The sequence below is a fragment of the Pleurodeles waltl genome, unplaced genomic scaffold, assembly GCF_031143425.1.
Source record: "Pleurodeles waltl isolate 20211129_DDA unplaced genomic scaffold, aPleWal1.hap1.20221129 scaffold_86, whole genome shotgun sequence".
Lineage (NCBI taxonomy): Eukaryota > Metazoa > Chordata > Amphibia > Caudata > Salamandridae > Pleurodeles > Pleurodeles waltl.
Genome location: NW_027150400.1, coordinates 420,459 through 440,732, shown reverse-complemented (window position 1 = coordinate 440,732; position 20,274 = coordinate 420,459). Strand labels below are relative to the sequence as shown.

At 45.8% G+C, this 20,274-nt stretch overlaps 1 long non-coding RNA gene across 1 annotated transcript; it reads left to right on the top strand.

The window, feature by feature from the left end:
• The first annotated feature begins 1 nt into the window (after window position 1).
• On the top strand, window positions 2-13,614 carry LOC138281258 (uncharacterized). The gene is made up of 2 exons (XR_011200895.1): window positions 2-988; window positions 13,207-13,614. It is a non-coding gene; the product is annotated as an uncharacterized lncRNA (long non-coding RNA).
• The last annotated feature ends 6,660 nt before the right edge of the window (window positions 13,615-20,274 follow it).

The following is a 20,274-nucleotide window of genomic DNA, read 5'->3' as shown; positions in this document are numbered from 1 at the left end:
TGATTCTGAGCTACCTCCCGTGTAGCTCCTCGTCCTTTCCTTCAATCCGCTGTTTCCTGTGCATTTTTCAGAGCCTTTTTTATTTCCCAACTCCTTCACTCCAACACAGGGGACCACAGGCTCAACAAACACACACTCACTGCACAAAACACACACACAAACCTGCTGCTCCGAAACACTTCACAACAAACTTCTCCCCTCCCAGCAGACGCTCTCAGCAGCATCACCTTCCCACACTCACAACAAGCAGCTCCGGGGCTGCTTCAGCCGGGCTTGGGGGGCACCGGCCTCGCTCTTCAGCCCAGGGGCCCCTGGCTCTGTCTCATGGGGGGGATTACACAAAGGGACTGAGGGGACACTCCCCGCCCCCCCCCCCCAGCTGGAGGAGGGAACTGGACTAGGACGGAGAGGAGAGGAGAGGAGGCGGGAAAAGCCAAAGTGTCTGAGTGGCTGAGAAAGGAGCTGCTTGGGATTGGAAAGCAGAGGAAACAGAGCAGACTGAGGAAAAGTCCTGGGAGGCGGATTTGAAGCAGCGACCACAGGATGTCAGTTTCCTCTACAGTCCTTCGCTCTACAGACTGAGCTATCGAAGGCTGTTTTTGTTCGGTAACAGGGCACTATATGGGACCAGTAGTACACCTACACACTATACAACAGTACACCTGAATAAGGGGCCGGATAGTATGGTGAGGGACAATCTAACACACTTATTAGAAACACTGAAATAGAATTTGGCGACGTGTACCACGGAATCCACGCCAAGAATCAGTGACACCTTGCACAGGCAGAAGTTGTTCAGCGCTAGCGATTAACAGATGTGAGGGATACCAAGTCCATCCCGTTACTATGACCAACCCTGGACACACCAGGCAGGAGACTCTGAGCCCCTGGGAAAGACGCTGACAATTTTGATACAGTTTTGCGCAACTACCACTTCCTTTGAAAATGCATCAACGCTATCAACTTCAGCGCCTTGAGACCCTCACGGGTGAGTAGTGTGCTTTACAAATTCCTGATTGATTGATTGATTGAGAGCGTTTTGCCTCCTGACTAGTGTCAGAACGTCAGCCTCGCACCAAAGACCAAGAAGCACCCGTGGTACTTCACAACAGCCGCCCAGTAACTATCCGCTCACCTCCTCGGTATCCTGGTCCAATGTTCTGCGCGCCCTGACCATTACCCATCTACCCCTCGGTGTTCCACCAGTGACTAGACAGTGGCTAATCGAAGGCCTTGCAGTGGCCCACATGCAGCCCCAACACAGAGCACACTCAGTCCTTTGGGCAAAACATCCAATGAGGGATAGCGTCACTCCCCTGAAGGACACCAGAGTTGGAAGTGGCCCAGAGGATGACTTCTGACGGTTGTCGACAAGTTTCCAAAGGACTCCATCACTGGCTGTAGAGAGTCGAGCAAGACAGCAATAGTGGGCTTCGCAATGGACTCCCACAACGCTCCTGGTGCACTCTTTGAACTTTGAACCCTAACCATGAACTATTGCAAGCCCCAGCAAGACGGAACATCTCCACTTCACAGACATCATCCTGCTGTGATGCAGTCAAGAGATCCTGCCCTTCTTCTTGCCCTTGGTTGCATCAGCCTACACTACGATCTCAAGCGACGTTCTCCCGTTGCTGCTGGCATCTTACATCCAGGTGTCCCTGCTGTCCTGCTGATTGACTCTTGAGACCGACAGACTTACAGTGACGTTCTGCTTGTTCCCTATGCCACTCCTGGCCTCTTTAATATTTCATTTAGTTTTTGGCAGAACGTAATGCCCTGATGACACATCTTAGCGCAGTCCCCTCCATAGTGAGCATTATTGACATCCAAAAGGCAGATGAGGTAAGACGTTGTAGATTTATTGAAAGTGACAGGAGCCCACGCCCTGCATGCCTGATCTCCATGAAATCCCAGATGCAACTGTCGGAGATGTCGTTGGATACCAAGGAGAAGGAATGCTGAACCATGAGACGCATTAAATGTAAATACAGTGCGTGACCATGCTTTGTTGTGAACCCTAACTGCAGAATAAAATTGACGTAACAAAAGACTGAGGAAGTGGCAGATGTCAACGAAGGACCAAGTGCAATCATTCCATCACCTTCCCCTTATTAGACAAAAACAGAACCATTTTTTAATACATAGAAACAGCTTACATGTTTTTTAATCAATGCATGTAATATTCTTTAACTTTTGAAGTCATAGAAGCTTTCAATTTGTTTTGTAATTTCTGAAACTTTCTTCAGTTACCCCTCTGAGTTGCTTGAAGAAGCAGTATCACTCAGTTCAGCATTTGTACCGACTCTGACATTGCAATCACAGTGGATGAAGGATTTTGTACCCTGCATGGCTGGCATCTGGTATTTTCAACATCAACCCAGCTATCACTGTTCTCATTCTGCTCATTACTAAGTGCACGTTTGTGTTTAGACAATTCACAAGCTTGTTCAGGTGTAAGTTTCACTAGAGCCCTTTTGCTCCACCAACCTTTCCGATTGAGTGGGACAGATCCGTTTGCCACTTGGATAATTTGTACTGATGATGAAAATACAGATTTACCCTTTTTTTACCTTGGAGCAGTGGTTTCCAAACTTTTGACCTCTGTGGAACCCCACTTTATCATTACTGGAACACGGGGACCCCCACAGAATCCTTATTTGAATCCGGGGACCCCCCCACGGAGTCATTACTGAAAGCTGGGGACATAATCTGTTAATATTGTTTAATTTTCCAAGCAGTCGGGGATGCCCTGAGGAGGCTTCATGGACCCCCAGGGGTCCCTGGACCACAGGATGGGAACAACTGCCTTAGGGGGTTTTCTGATTAAAACCCAAACTGAAACATTAAAATTCACATTTTCACCTTATGTGTGCCATTATATTGATCTTTCTGTGAAGTTTGAACACTAGGCACTTTCTCTGTGACCATCTATCTTATCAGTCTTGCATTGACAAAGTTTTTCTTTAGGTAATACATTTCTCATCATCAGGGCATACCTCAGATCTTGGTTTCCTTTTTCTTAACAAGCAAAAAGGTGACACACCTGTGGGTAACTATATAAGCCCACAGCTTTTAAGGATTCTTCCACCGGAAGTTTGTTGGCTAATGCAGACTGTACACCTTCCTTGAGAAATCTGTTATTTCTTTCAACAAGTCCACTTGAAATGAGTGAGTATAAGGCCATCTTCAAATGCTTGATGTGAAAGTGATAAATGAATTCCTTCATCTGAAGTCCAGTGTGTCCCATTGTCAGTCACCAATTCCTTAGGTGGTCCTTCCATATCATTTTTTTTGTACAAAATGTATAACAGTAGTTGCATTAGTGGCTTGCAGAAATTCAAAGATACCCACTTGGACAAATAATCTATGAGAACTAGCAGAAACCCTTTTGTCTGATGACAACATATCAGATGGACCTCCAAAAAATGCAACCTTTGTCCATACATCATCAGGGAGTGGTACTGTGCAGAAAGGGGTTTGATGAGTGACCCAGTGTTTATTGGATAATAAACATATACTGCATTTAGAGCTCCAATCAGTAACTTGTGAGCCAAAAGAAGCCCACCAATTTTTTTTTTAATTCCTAAAAGTAGCTCCTATACCTAGAAGACCCTGGTGTGCAGTTTCAAAAAGTTTGAGTCTCACAGAAGTGAGCGGCACAATAACATCATTGCGTAGTAAAATTCCATCCACTATTGACAATTCACTTTCCACTTGTGCATAAGGTTCTAGTGGACTGGACAAAGATCTCACCCTAGGCCAACCCTTTGTTATAAATCCCATGACGGTAGACAGAGTGTTGTCTTCTTGTAAAGCAATCATCTGTTCCTCTCTGGAAACTACACCTGAGGAACTGAGGACCACATCTAGTTTGGCCACTACAGATTCAACATCATCAATAGCCTTATTCTGTTCATCATTCTGCAGCGGCATCCTGGATAAGCAGCCAGCTCTCAGATTCTTTCCCCCAGGAATATAATTAATTTTGAAATTATATTCCTGTAAGCGAGAAGGAAGTGTCACCAGCCTAGCTTACTCTTTGCCAGCTGCATTTCCATTAAGTAAGTTAATGAGAAGCTTGTGATCTGTGTACAGTTCAAAATGTGTTCCCCACAAGAATGTTTTGAATTTCTCTATAGCCCAAGAACACGCTACTGCTTCTTTCTCAGTTGTACTATAGTGTGAATCTGCATGTTTCAATGACCGGGAAGCAAACGCGATTGTGTGTTCTTGGTTGCCAGACATTTGTGACAATACTGCCTCTAATCCTACTTGGCTTGCATCAGCTGTGAGGTGTCATGGTTCACTCTGGGCTTACCGTCGAAGTTGATGTGAGGTGGGGAACGACCCCAGTTCCGGCAGGTTCTGCTTTGGCTGAGGTAGGGGCGACCCCTTCCGGTAGCCACGGTGCTGTTTGACAATAGCAAGCCACGACAGTCCGTGCCCTCCAGAAGGAGTCCCAGAGGAAAAAACCCAAAAGGGTAAAAAACCTCCAACAGGAACTCCCTGAAACAGAAGGGGGACACAAGGACGTTAGGGCGGAAGATGCTGGCATTCAGGAGTACTGGAGACGAAAGACAGGTCAAGAATAACTGGCTTCTCAAGAGAAAACCAGCCGGAGCGTGACTACCACCACAGGAGTGTTGCAACGCAATGAGAAAGAAGCTAAATTCCCCTTATATACACCTAGACAAGAAGTGAAAAACAGGAAGTAGAAATACCACCATCTTGGATTGGGGAAAAGGTCATGATTAATGATAGGGAACATGTGCCTAGAAAAGAAAAGCAATGCATGCAGGGAAGAGAGGATGTGAACAGCATGCTGGGAAAGGAGAAAGCATGCATAAAAAGAAATCATGTGCATGCAGTCGGCTTTTGCCTGTGTGACCGGTAAGTGAAGGAAAAGAGGGTTTCTAAAATATATATAATGTTAAGCGCACTAAATGCGATATGCGCGGCAGGTTCGAGACCCGACTCGGAGTCTCTTCCCCTGCCGCGTCTGCCCTGGAAGTGGCGAACGAAGGAAGGTGGCGCGGCGAGTGCCGCGACCCCAGACTCGAGTCGCGGCTTCCCCCGCGGCCTGCTTGCGAGCCGCGGCTTCCCCCGCAGCTTGCCTGCGGGCCGCGGTGTCTCCCGAGTGCCGCGCCACGGCGGCCTGTGTTTGCGGCCGCAGCGCGACAGTAGGCCCTGAGGCCCCAGGTTTGTGAGGGAAAAGCCGGAAAAAGCGACGGACCAAAAGAGGGGCATGAACCGAATGGGCATCTTCCCAGGAACATTCACTCATAGGGTAGCCCTTCCAATGAATAAGATATTGGAGGAGTCCATGGAAAAACCGAGAGTCACAGATTTCCTGGACCTTGTACTCGGGCACATTATCAATCAACAGAGGGGGAGGACAGGAGAATTGTCTGTGAAAAGGATCAGGAAGGTATGGTTTGAGTTGAGAGACATGGAACACAGGGTGTATCTTCCAAGTCTGGGGCAGACGAAGACGCACAGACACTGGATTAATCTTTCGGAGAATCAGGAATGGACCATAATAACGGGGTTTAAATTTGTTCTGAGTAAGTCGGAGAGGTAAAAACCTAGAGGAAAGCCAAACCTTATCATGGACCTGATACTGGGGAGCCTCACAACGTCTTTTATCAGCCATCTTTTTCATGCGGGACTTAGTGGCCACAAGGTTAGAATGGATAACACGTTGGACACCCCGTAGCTGCCGAGCATAGGAGGAGATGGCAGGAAGATTGGAAGTATCTTTCCGGGGAGTTGGGAAGGCCTTGGGATGGAAACCGTAAGACCCATAGAAAGGAGAGACTTTCGAGGCACTGTGTCTTGAGTTGTTGTAGGAGAATTCTGCAAGTGGTAAATAGGTAGACCTATTACTCTGCGTAGCATTGCAGAAGCTGCGTAAATATTGTTCGAGGCCTTGATTTAGTCGTTCCATCTGTCCATTAGTTTGAGGATGGAACCCTGATGATAAGGCCACTTCGATTCCCAAAATCTTACAGAATTGTTTCCAGAATCGGGAAATATATTGAGGACCCCGATCCGAGATAATGACCTGAGGTAATCCATGAAGTCGGAAGATTTCTTGTGTAAAGATTTGGCTTAATTCCTTGTCCGTTGGTAACTTTCTTATTGCTGTGAAATGAGCCATTTTGGTGAAGGAGTCAACGGTTACCATAATTACTTGATTTCCCACTGAAGAGGGTAACGAGCACATGAAATCAGTGGAGATAGTGTGCCATGGACCTGGGGGAACGGGTAATGGGCGAAGTAATCCTACTGGTTTAGTACGGGGTGTCTTGGCTCGAGCACAAATAGGACAGAATGATACATAATCTTCAGTATCCGTCTTGAGAGTTGGCCACCAGAAGGAGCGAAGCAGAAGTTCTTGGGTAGCTTTCATTCCTCGATGACCTGCGATGGGGGAATCATGGCACATACGTAAGGCTTCAGTCTGTACTAACTTAGTGGGTAAGAACAGGGCCTTATCATGGTAATAATACCCTTGATCTATATGAAGTTGCGGACGCAACTTATTCAGCTCTGTATTTTCTTAACGGGAATATTCGGACCTGACTTGGTCTAAAAATGTCTGTACTAAACCAATGATCTTGTTATTTTCAAATAGGTTCTGTACAGGAGAATCGCTACACTCAGGGTAACGCCGAGACAAGGCATCAGCCAGGATATTCTGAGAACCAGGGATGTATGTGATATAAAAGTCATATTGACTGAAAAAGAAAGCAGATCGAGCCTGCCGGCTATTCTGACACTGAAAGTTTCTCAAGCATTGTAGATTTCTGTGGTCTGTCCGGGCTTCAAAGGGTTCTTTCGAGCCCATCAGAAAGTGCCTCCATTCCGTGCACGCGGTCTTCAAGGCGAGTAATTCTCGTTCTAGCACTGAATAGTTCCGCTCTGAATCGGATAAGATGTGTGACAGGTAGAATACAGGGTGCTCTAAATCATCATCGTCTTGTTTTTGCAGTAAAGCAGCCCCAATGGCTCTTTCTGAGGCGTCTGCGACAACAATGAACTGCTTGCTGTTGTCTGGGTGTCGTAGAATAGGAGCTTGAATGAAGGCTTTCTTTAAGTCTTGAAAGGCTAACTCTGCGTCTTGTGTCCAACAAAAGCCCTTCTTTAGATGGTCTTTTTTAAGGGTTTGAGTAATGTAACTGGTTCTCTGGGCAAAGTCTGCTATAAATTGTCGATAAAAATTGGCTAATCCCAAAAAACACTGAGTTTCTTTGATGGAAGAGGGAGATGGCCAATCCAGTATAGCTTGCACCTTGTCTGAATCCATGGCGACCCCAGTTTGGTTAATGCAATATCCCAAGTATTTTACCTCTGTTCGATCAAACTCGCACTTCTCTGGTTTGCAAAATAAATGGTGTTGTCTGAGTCTCTCTAGAACTTGGAGAACATGTTTAGAGTGTTGTTCTGGGTGGACAGAAAATATTAAAATGTCGTCTAGATAAACAACCACTGTTTGTTGTAGAAGATCGGAAAAAATAGAGTCCATGAACCTTTGAAAAATGGAAGGGGCATTGGTGAGTCCGAATGGCATTACTCGATATTCGTAGTGACCGAAAGGTGTTCTAAAGGCGGTCTTCCACTCATCCCCTTCTTTTATCCTTAAAAGATGGTATGCTCCTCTGAGATCCAGCTTGGTGAATCTCTTTGCCTCTCTGACCGCTTCCAGGATGTCCTTAATAAGTGGGAACGGGTACCGATCCTTAATAGTGATCTTGTTTAATCCTCTAAAATCAATACAGGGACGCAAGTCTTTCGTCTTCTTAGGCACAAAGAAGAGAGGAGCCCCTGCAGGTGAAGAGGAGGGAGCAATCAACGCGCTCTGTATGTTCTCATCAAGGTATTCCTTAAGAATCTGCTTCTCAGGTTCTGTTAGAGAGTACATTCGCCCAAAAGGAACCACTGTATCTGGTTCTAAAGGAATGGCGCAATCGTATTCTCTATGGGTGGCAGTTCAGGTTTTTCTGGCTTCTGGAATACATCGGCATATTCATGATAATGACTGGGTGCTCCCTGTAGGACGTTAATAGAACATCCCACCTTAGGGGGTGCTGTTAAAAGACCTTTTGGGGACCAATAATCTCCTGCTAGGTAGCAGTGGTGTTGGCAGAAGTAAGAGGATAAAGAAATAGTTCTTGTTTCCCAGTTGATGTAAGGGTTATGCCGTGTGAGCCATGGAATTCCCAGGATCATGAAGTGATGTGGTGATGAAATTAGATCGAACGAAAGATTTTCTTGGTGTTTCCCGAATTGGAGACAGAAAGTAGGGGTGGTATATTGTACGGGTCCTGAGGCCAAGAGTGATCCATCCACCGTGTGGACTTGTTCTGGTACTTCCTTAGGTATTTATGCAATCTGTTGTTCCTTTGCCCACACTTCATCTAAGTAGATACCACTAGCTCCGCAGTCCAATAAGGCCAGAGTTCTTTCTTCCCGGCCATCAGTTAAGTGGAGGATAACTGGTAAAAGGAAAAGAGCAGTTCCTTCCTCCCTGGAAGAACAAATGGAAGGTATTTCATGATATCCCGTCCTCACCCTTCTCACTGAGGACGGGAGTTGGCGTTTCCCAAAGGCTTGGCTGGACGAACGGGACAGGTGCGAATTAGGTAACCAGCTGCACCACAATACAGACAAAGGTGGTCATTATTACCTCACATGTGGCAGAGGACGCGGTTCCTCATAAGGCTCCCTCCAAGGAGTATAAAAATTTGGACATTGGGAAATCAAATGTAAAACATAAATCCAAATCAAAAAGTATTGTTACCCCTCTGATAATTTAGGCCCTCATTCTGACCCTTGCGGTTTGTAACCGCCAGGGCAGAGGGCAGAGGAAGCACCGCCAACAGGCTGGCGGTGCTTCCGGGGCAATTCTGACCACGGCGGTAAAGCCGCGGTCAGAAAAGGGGAACCGGCGGTTTCCCGCCGGTTTTCCCCTGCCCCAGGGAATCCTCCATGGCGGCGCTGCACGCAGCGCCGCCATGGGGATTCGGACCCCCTTCCTGCCAGCCTGTTCCTGGCGGTTTACACCGCCAGGAAGAGGCTGCCGGGAATGGGTGTCGTGGGGCCCCTGGGGGCCCATGCCACTGGCATGGGCACTGCAGGGGCCCCCTAACAGGGCCCCATTAAGATTTTCAGTGTCTGCCACTGCACCCGTCGCACACCAGCAAATCCGCCGTCTCCATTCGGAGCCGGCTTCATCTTTGCTGGGGCTTTCCCGCTGGGCGATCTGCCCGCCGCTGCCAGGGTCGGAATGACCCTCTTAGTCTTTTCCTGACTCAGACGACGACGGGTCGGATCTGGACTCTCTCTCCAGTGTTTCAGACGATGGGGACGACGCTGCTGTCTCCCCTCCTCCTCCTAAGAAATCTAAATTGACCTCGTCTTCCCACAAAAACCCGATTCCCCTCCTTGACCCCGAAGGTTTCCCAATGTTTGACCCTTCAAACATTCTCCATCCCAATTCCACTGAATGGGTACCCGCTGACCACGTTGCACAATATGTTTCGGCAAAAATATTCTGTCCTTTAGACAAACAATCCAGAGCCAAATTGAAATCTGAGTGTCCCCGTCCCTTCTTATCCCACCAACTTTCGGTCACCCCGTCCATTGACCAACCCCTCCTAACATTCTTTACCAAAATGGGCAAGTATCCACGCAAGGGAGTGGATAAGGCGTGGGCCTCCTGCCAAGATAAATTATTAGATATTTTGGGGCCCCTAACACGGATTTTTGACATCACAGAAGCAGCCAGAATTGACGGCTCATTTATTGATCCGGAGGAGCTTTCTCTATGGGTCCAACGTTCCTTCTGCCTCCTGGGTAATGTGAATTCGGCTATCACCCAAGAGAGAAGGAAAGGTCTACTTCTGAAACTCGATCCCAAGTTAGTCCACCTAGCATCTGCACAACCCAATATCAATACCGGTGGTGCATTATTTGGAGACTCTTTCATAAAGGACTTAAGTAAATATGTGGCTACTTTCACATCTTTGGACAAAGCTCAGCAATCAATGAAAAATATGTTTTCTCAGCGGGTTTTTGCAAGGGCCGGCAGAGGAAGGAACCGCTTTGCCGGCCGCTCCTACCCCAACCAAGGTTCCAGAGGATATCATTACGCCTCCTATCAAGAGTATCGCACACAGTTCTATCCTCAATGAGGCAGAGGTTTCCGCTCCAGAGGCGGCAGGAACGCCAGGTCGTCCATCCAACCAAGTAAGTCCTTCACCTCCTTCTATTCCATTAGGTGGGCCTCTCCGTTTTTTCCTAACAAAGTGGGAGGAAATCACGGCAGACCCCTGGGTTCTCAACACCATTCAAGGTTACTCAATAGAGCTATATATAACCCCAGTCCAATCCTCCTCCCCTCCTCTTCCTCGTTTTTCCTCAGACATGACCCTACTGATTTCTGCCGAAGTCCATTCCCTATTGCAAAAACAGGCTATCGCTCCTACCCTTCCCGACCCATCAGGTATACCAGCTCTATTTTCCTGGTTCAGAAAAAGAACAAAAAGATGCGTCCTGTCATAAACCTCAAGGGTTTCAATCATTTCGTAGTATATCATCATTTCAAAATGGAAACCATCCTTCACCTAAGGGACACCCTGCTACAACGGGATTGGATGGTCCGATTGGATCTTCTGGATGCATATCTAGTTGTTCCAATTCATCCCCTGTCCAGAAAGTTTCTCCAATTCCAGTGGGCAAATCAGTATTTTCATTTTACCTCTCTTCGCTTCGGGCTATCATCGGCTCCATGGTGCTTCACCAAGCTCATGAAACCGGTAGTAGCCTTTCTCAGAGCGCAGGGGATCAGACTTATCATCTACCTCGATGACATATTATTAATGAGCCAATCCCCTCAGTCTCTCTCAACTCACCTATCAGTGACGTGTTCCCTCTAAACAGAGCTAGGTTTCATCATAAACAGGGAAAAATCCATACTCATACCTTCTCAAACTATAGAATTCTTAGGCTTTCAGATCAACTCAATTTCAGCCACTCTCAGGCTTCCTTCTCCAAAGATAAAAACCATAAAGTCAGAGATTCTGCAAATTCTACGCAGTTCTCAGATATCTCTCAGAACGTTGGCACGAATTGTCGGTCTCCTATCTTCATCAATTCAGGCCATTTTCCCTGGACCCCTTCATTACAGAGCTCTTCAGAGATTAAAGATTCAGCATTTACGAAGAGGCCTCTCTTATTCAGACGTCATTCCTTTGGATATAGACGCATGCACAGAACTCCAATGGTGGATAGACCATTTAGATGCTTGGAACGGAAGGACTATCTTTGCATCAGCCCCAGATCTAGTATTAGAATCAGATGCAAGCCGAACCGGTTGGGGGGCCCGGTGTGGACCAGTCTCGACTGGAGGCACATGGTCGTCAGAGGAGTCCAAAATGCATATCAATTGTTTAGAGATGCTTGCTGGCTCCTTTGCGATCAGAAGCCTCGCAAAAAAACAAAGTCCGTTGTGCCATTCTTCCCAGAATGGACAACATTTCAGCGGTTCGATATATCAATCATCCCGGAGGCACAAAATCCAAACCATTGGCGGAGCTGGCCAAGGCCTTCTGGGAATACTGCCTTTTAAACCACATTTCGGTTCATGCAGAGTATCTTCCGGGATCTCTCAATACAGTGGCAGATTGGCAGTCTCGTCATTTTTGAGATTCAAGCGATTGGAAACTTCACCCTTCCATTTTTCAGAACCTTCAGAAGTTCTGGGGTCCCCTAATAATCGATCTTTTCGCGTCCCGTCTCAACTCTCAGCTTCCCCAATTTTACAGTTGGCGCCCAGACCCTCTAGCATTAGCTTCAGATGCCTTTTTACAGAACTGGTCCTTTTCCCTCAATTAAGCTTTTCCTCCTTTCCTCATGATCAGCAGAGTATTGGCGCAAGTGAGGCGCCAACAGGCTTCTCTGGTGCTCATAGCCCCCTTCTGGCAATCTCAAACTTGGTTCCCAACCCTCTTAGAACTGTCAATAGATTTCCCTATTTTGATTCCGTCCTTCCCGTTTCTTCTTCTAGACCCTTTAGAACGTCCTCACCCTCTCGTTCTAGACAATGCGCTGACTCTCTCCGCATGGAAAGTCTCGGGGAATCCCGTTTTTTCCCTGGCATTTCGACAGAAGCTTCACGATATATCTCTCAGTCCTTGGCCCCAGGTACAAAGAAAGCTTATCAATCAGCCTGGTCTGTTTGGCACAGCTGGTGTCTGGGAAAACACATCGATCCCATTTCAGCAGATGTGATTTTTATAGTGAACTTTTTAGCGGCAGAGGCAAGCAAAGGTAAGGCTTTCCGGGACCATCAACTTGTACAGGTCAGCCATTTCCTCCAACCACTCTTTTGTTAATGGGAAACCAGTCGGAGAACACCCTCTCATATGCCGTCTCTTAAAGGGAGTAAAGTTTTCCAATCCTCCTCTTCCAAAATATAACCAGTTATGGGATGTTAATATTGTTTTGAAATTTCTGTTGTCATGGCCTGACAATCTCATGCTCTCTCTAAAAATGTTATCTGCAAAGTTAACCATGTTACTGTGCCTTGTTTCTATTAAACGCCTCTCCGACGTCAATTACCCCATCTGGAGTTTTGTTCACTGTGGTTCGACGAACCAAGACCAATTTATCTTCTGTGTTTTACCCGTATTTTCCTGATCATCCCAAACTATGTGTTGGTCGATGTCTAAAAGCGTATGAACAAAAGACTGCAGATTTGAGAATTCCTTCTCATTCCCAACTTCTAATTTCCGTTAGGAAACCTCACAAACCTGTTTCGGCCGCTACTTTAGCCCGATGGGTCAAATGGCTTATGTCCTTGGCGGGTATAGATACCTCTTTGTTTGGAGCTCATTCCTCCAGGGGTGCTATGGCTTCCAAAGCTTTTTGGGCGGGGTCCCGTTCAGAGGACATTCTCAAGTCTGCAGATTGGTCTAATGACAATACATTTAAAGTTTTTTACTTTAAACCTGTCAATAATGTCTCATTAGATGTAATTAATATGCTTTAAACTCGCATAATAGGAGCCTCCGGTCTTGCCATAAAATGTAGATTTTCCTATTCCCATGACGGAAAGTCTTAATTTTATTAAAGAGTCGGAGGCGAGTATTATCCCTCCACTTATCTTAACTTTGTTCATTTTTTCCCACCCTTCTCTAGCTCCATTGGCCATCACTCAACCTTCTACATAGAACTTCCAATGGTTCTTCAACCCCCGCTTGCCAAGATTTCAAGACGCAAGTCACTGCTTCAGTTGCTACGGATCAAACTTACCAGAATTCCTTTTGGTTATCTCGGACTTTGAGCTTTTGTTCTGATGTCTTATCGTTCCTTATGGCAGTTTTTATTTTGTTCACGATATTTCCTTTGTTTAATAATTGACTCTCTCGCAAGAAAAGAGGGCTGTTCGCAGTCAAGTGATGTCATAATGCATATGTATGTGATATGATTGGTTGATACTGTTTGAACTACGTTTTTATTCCCATTGGCTAGGGTGTCCTGGCCTTCTGGGAATTGTAGTGTTTCTTGACTGCTGCTGTTTATTAAAGTAAGAAAAGAAACGCATAATACTCGCCTCCGAGTCTTTAATAAAATTAAGACTTTCCGTCATGGGAATAGGAAAATCTACATTTATATAGTAACTTCTCTTCTGTCAACAAAGAAGCCAATCGCATGTATGTCTTGATCTCCACAGGCCTTTGGTGAGACATCAGGAGGACTTAGTGATTTGTCGTTAGACAAAGTTTGGTTATAGAAAGTGTCTGAGATGATTGTATTGGGAGCTCCCGAAGCCATCATCTTGAGTTTGACATCCCCGATGTGTGCACCTGTTAAAGGACCCTTAAAACGATTCACGTCTTTACCATTTACTTGAAGTGTAAGAACAACTTTTGATAAATCATGTGAGCTTTCTTCTGTGGTGGAATCAATATCCACTGAACTCACTCAAACACTACTTTTAACACTCTTACAAACATCATGGAAATGACCCAGTTTATGACATTTGTTACACTTTTTTCCAAAGCTGGACATGGAGTATTGTTACCTAGATATGTTTTTGACCCACACCTGTAACAACAAAGCACATCCTTCCTGTGTGAAAATGTCACACTTTTATCTTTGGGAGATAATGCATTAATTGTCTCAGGAATCTGCATAGCATTTACGGACTGAAAAGCGGTTTCACCAGCAATACATTTACTGGAGGCTACAGAATGCTCAATGGCTTTTGCTACATCTAAAGCTTCCAGTAACGAGGGATCACGACAGCTGAGTAAGCGTTCTTGGATCTTCTTCGAGTTACAGCTGTAATCAAATTGATCCCTGATGGAAGTGTCTATTGGAGCCCCAGAGTTGCCGTTTGCATCTAAATTCCTGAGCGCAGAAACACACTCTCCACAGATCCTTCTTGAGATTGTTTCCTTTTAAAGAAATTTAATCTTTTTAAGGGTGCTCTTGGGTGCTCTGTAAATTTGCTTTTTTGGCGTGTAATTGCTCCAGTATATTCGTTCCAATCATCAGCATCTTCAGTTGGTCGTACAACAGGTAAGTTATCTAAAATCTGTTGATCTGCGGAGCCTAGATTACTAAAAAATCTCAAAAGGACAGCTGCTTTCTTTTTTGGTGAAAACTTGTCTGCATCTGTGGCAACTAAATAATTTTCAAATGACCTAAACCATTTGTTTCAGACACGTGGTGGTTTTCCTGGGCTCTGTAAAATGGTTGAATTTGGACATTTTGCTGAAAACTTGCCAATCTGTGTGATGGAATATTAATATCCAGCTTCTCTGGTATAGATTGTGAGCTTTAAAATACCTTTTTTTAGAAACTTTTCAGTCAAGATCCACAGCTATGTTGCTCTCAAAATGTTGAACATCTTCACTGATGCTGTAAAGTCTAATCACGCTGCAGTTACTGTTCAAAGTGTAGAATTGGCACTTTTTAAATCACTTGTTACTCTTAGGCAATGGGTGATAACCCAATTAAACATGGCTGCCAAGCACACAAAGTAATGAAGTCATAGATTTTGTGGTGTTTTCACTAAAGCATGTGAACATTAACTGGTGCACATGTTTGAAATGCACCAATAATATGCTGGAAAAGCGTTGCGCTGATCAGGCTGTCGCGCGGGATCAGTGATGCACAAGACGGTCTTGTGCCAGGTGCTCCCGCAGTAGCTCTCCCAAAGGTGATCCATCATTAATTAGCACATGCTAAGGTCAGTGATGAGCCTCCTGCAGCACACAACTCTCTCACAGAGCATCCCCTAAGTGTGGAAACGCCGGCAAGTCCCACAAATTTATTAATGTGTAAACTAGAAGGGCGCAATGCGGCCAACAACGTCCTTTGAAGCGGATTGACTTCACAAACAACGAAGTAGGGTTTGCAGCACACCAAAAGGCTTCCGAAGGCTATCAGGAACTCTCTGGTGTTCTTCCGGACCACACAGCGGAGCAGCTGATTTCAAAGGGGTCATTTGGTTGAAAGAGATGGTGAGCTCCTGTACAATTTCCTTATTAATTCTGTTTATTCCTTTGTCATGAAAATATGTATTGAGGTTTATTGACCACCAGTAGGCAGATGTGATAAGAAGTTGTAGATTTCTTGAATGTCACAGGAGCCCACATCCAGCATTTAAGGTTACTTAAAATAATTGAGGATACTGTGGCAAAGATGCCCATTAATTGCATCCCCAAATCCAGGGCCGGGGCAGCCCTGTATTCATCTTAAATTTGTTTCACACTTTCGGTAAATTGCCACGTGTCGGTGTACCGTGTGCGGTACTACAGAGCATGGCAAATACCGTGCCCCATGTATTACAATTATCTATTGTGGGAACCATCCCAGATGGCAAGCACATCGTTAGTATTCTATGTTTATGCTGAGGTCCTGTATGGGGAAATACTGCTTCCAACACATTTATTTTTTGAGCTAACCAAAACGGAATCTCTTCTCGTTTTGCGGGTACCTTACCCATGATTGAATGTACAGTCGCAGGATTAATGCCTGGCGTCACTGCATGTGGTTGCGCCGGTGCAGCACGTACTTTGTTTGTATTTAATGTTTGCATTACAAACTGTACTAATCGTCTGTATATTGCCATCAGCTCAGCATATAAGTGACGGACTTCAGCTACCGCTAGGTCCGCTGCAGCTGGATGAGGTGTATAAGTGGCCAATAAGGGCCAGGTAGGACCATCATTACTTAGAGTACCTAACCTTACAGGTAAAATTGTGTGGGGTAGGGCGCCATCAAGCCAATTATTATGTTCTTGATAAAAGAAAGGTATTTCTAAATATGCATATGCTCTGTATTGTCCAGGTACGTTTGCAAGTGTATAGTGATGAAATGTATTTGTGTTCCCATCAACTGCTGAAAACGTGACCCACGAATAGAAGAGTTCTGTTCTATAAGCTGCATGTGCATCCACCACAAATGTGACTGGACCCCGCTGGGCTGTTAGGCCATGTGCCAGTAAATGTGCAGTAAGGGGTTGTCTCATATTGACTGCAATTGCTACCTGTTGCGGATTTCCCATATTATCTGGTAATTTTGTTCAGAGATAAGCACACCAAATGGGGATTATCCTTTTAGAGTTCAAGCCTGAACAACCTTCAGCGTCAGATAGGTATTCCCTACTTAGCTGAGGAGGAAATCCTCAATAATACGGACGTCTCTGTATATAGTACTGAGGTGTCTTTGTATATAGCGAGACAGAGATACTGAGGAGGACCCGAAAATTAGAGCCTGACCAAACGTTGGCGCCATGTCACGTAGGTTCTCATTATTCCAATGAGACTACCGGATTTTGAGCGGCAGAATCCCCTTCGGTGTGGGAGACTGAGTCTTACCCACGACAGGTGACGCCTGTCGCCCTAATCCGGGTTCCGCTCCGGCTAACTAGCAGTGCCTCATCTCTATCCAAGGGCAGGGATGATTAAGCAGCCGAGCACATGATAAAGTTAATTGCTCAGGGAAATCGTGGTCACTCAGGTCTCATCCGTTTCTCTCAGTTACATTAGTCTCACATACACAATGACAAACAGAGGCAGTGTATGTTTCAATAAAGTTTTAATGAAGTGCCTTCATCTTAGATAACAAAGCGTGTGCTGCAATAACCAGGATGATACAACATGACAGAATTAGAATTGTGACAAGTTTAGTGAAGCATAGAAATAACGTTACAATATTATCACTGGAGTCAATAGACTAATTCCTACCTAGGCTATAATAGAGCAAAGCATGCTAAGGTCTACTTCTGCCCTTCAGGTTCCCCTGGGAAGACATCATCCCCCATACCTGAGCAAAGGCCTGAAGTCTGCATAAGCAGTTGTAACGAAGCGATCAGCAATCAGCATACAGTTGTGGGTCTCTGGCTGGAATCTCCCTCTAAAATGTAAGGGACAAGGAAGTGTTTTTATAATAAAACAGCTGATGTTCTAAGAAAATGTCCATACACAAGGATGTGTATTTTTCTATGAATACCAGAGACAAAACTTTTACCATGTTCACCGGCAACGTATCTTACTGCAGCCTTGAAAGAAGCACAGAGTGAACAAGAATGTCTTGTTTGAGAACGTAGTGCTGGCCTAAGCAAAAACAGCTAGATAGAGAGAAATACAACAAGACCGCAAATGTGGTATTGTTAAAATAACAAACAAAACTGAATAAAATATATCTAGGTTAAAGTTCACAGTGGCAGGCCTAGTGTGCTAAAATAACATGCATGGAGCTATAACTAAAATGGCTACAGAACAATACCAAGAGTGAAGAAAAGATTATTATTCACTCTTGGTATAATAAAGCAGGGGGCTTAGCCCTGGAGACCTGATAGAAAAACCGCTGCACTGCCCACCTGAGACCTACACTGGCTACCGTCACCAAACCATCACATTCAAGCACCTGACACACGAGTACAAGGTCCTTCACAGCATCAGACCCGCCTACCACATCCACCGCCTCTCCTTCTACACACCCTGCGGGCAACTCCGCTCTGCTCAACTGGCCCTCACCACCTTCCCCAGGATCGGGAAGAACACGGCTGGAGGAAGATCCTCCTCCTACCTCGCCAAGCAGACCTGGAACACGCTGCCGCTCGACCCCAGGCGGTCCCCCTCGCTGGCTCAGTTCAAGAGAGACCTCAAATCCTGGCTCGTCAACTGACCTGCGTCCCCCAGCTCCTTGAGACCCCAGGTGGTAAGTTGTGCTTAATAAATTCTGATTGATTGATTGATTCGTTCCCGTGTGCACTATGCTGGGTGCTGTATACGTGGCAGAGCGGGAGCTCCCAGAGGGTGGACAGGAAGCGTTTCCTGCAGGGCCGCCCTAAGGGTAAGGAGCGCGCGGGAGGGAAGACTACAATCTGCACACTCATGGCAACATCTGCAGACGCTGCACTGCGCTTTTGAATTGTCTTCTGTCTCCTGATAGGTACATTGAAGCATAGTGCACGCTCTGTACGACTCTACTCACTGCACTGTACACGAGGAACCCACTATGTATGCTGCCCAGCAGTGCGCCTCCTACAGGACACCTCAGTAGTTGACATGGTACCCTAAGGTCTGTAGATCATGTGCACACATTCACTTTGTAATCTCTCCTGGCCCTGATGAGTTGTCCTACTGCATGAGGCGCTACGCCAGTGCATAGAAACTGGGCGCTATGAGATGTGCCCATCTAAATAATACCTTTTTTGTATTTCGTGTCTTTGTGGCCTCTATTTGTAAAGTACTAGTCAGTGTTAGAGGGTCCCTTAAGGAATGATGTTTGTCTGCTTCGATCTAAAACTTGTTTTCCCAATCAGTTTACACACCCGGTGCCTAGTAGTCGATTTCCTTGATCTAAAATACATTAACATACAAAGATAAACGTGCACATGCTGTACGTGCTCTGCGTGAGCAGACACTGCACACATTACACTGCACCTGAGGTGTTCTGCGCCGAAAACACTGCTCAGACTGATTACCTTTGTCCTGTCACTACTAGCAAGTAACTGGATAAATTACACGCTGTAGCCTGCAAGGACAACGCTCAAAGCCATCTCCATGGCGAGCTGTGTGCATGGCAGCCCGGACATTACCAGAAGGTTTATAGTGTCCTCACAATTGTAAAACCCACCCTCTCTCGTGCACTATTCACTCACCGAGCACGCTGTAGTACATGAAAGCGCTATACATTGTAATATATATGGACTGCATCACTGCACACTTCACCCATCGCCCTCTGTGCACCCTGCACCGACTGTGGGCTCTGCACACACTCTGCCACCCACTGCACAGGTGACCCCTGTGTCCAGTGCGCCCACTGCACAGTACACACTGCAGCAAGCCTCTTGATTTGTACACCACAAGCACGTTACGCACTGCATGCAGTGCATGCACTGAAAATGCTGAATCCATCGCACAATGTACTTTTCCCACCATGCACTAAAATGAGTTCACAATCACTGCTGTGGACGTCGTGCACACTGTTCACACGTACTTGTACACTCAGCTTACACACGTTAAATACAGTGCACACTGTGCACACCTTCTACGGACGGTTTTGAACACTACACTCAGCATCCCTACTCCTTGGTAAGAGACACTACGTACCACTGACAAGGCCAATACATCTCGGATTGCCGCGACCAGTTGCCCTTGCCAATGCTTGTTTTATTTTACGTGCCTGGTCGGTATTATTGATCCCAGGCCAGTAAACAATTTTAGGAAAAGCAGTGGGAGCCAATATTTTGCCGCTTCTGAAACATACATGTTAACAGCAAACACATAACTAGATCATGTATAAAGTGTGTGTCTGGTGAGTAAATCGTTTCAGAATGATCATTAAGGCAAACAGAGGAAGAATGACCATTTTAGAAAACAATCCTGACAACTGTGTATAAATTACTTTTCCCCGCCAGCTCTTGGCACAGCGTAAACTAATTGCCATATTTTCTTCTAAGAAAGGTGGCAACCCCACTCCATGTACACACTGCACTGACACTTATAAAGCATCTTCCTGGTGCAGCAGAGAAATGTGCCCCCTAGAGACCTCTTGCAGTCACTCTGTGGACAACCAAGACCCCCAGAGCTCTCAGCTCATCACAGCAACATGGACTGGTTTCAGATGTTACTCGGAAGAAATCATGAACTGTGAGAAAAGGTGTCCCTGTGAGATATTACCCAGAAAATGAACATCGTTCTAAAGAAAAGGTTCTGCTTCTGAAGAATAAGCTTCCTGGACAAG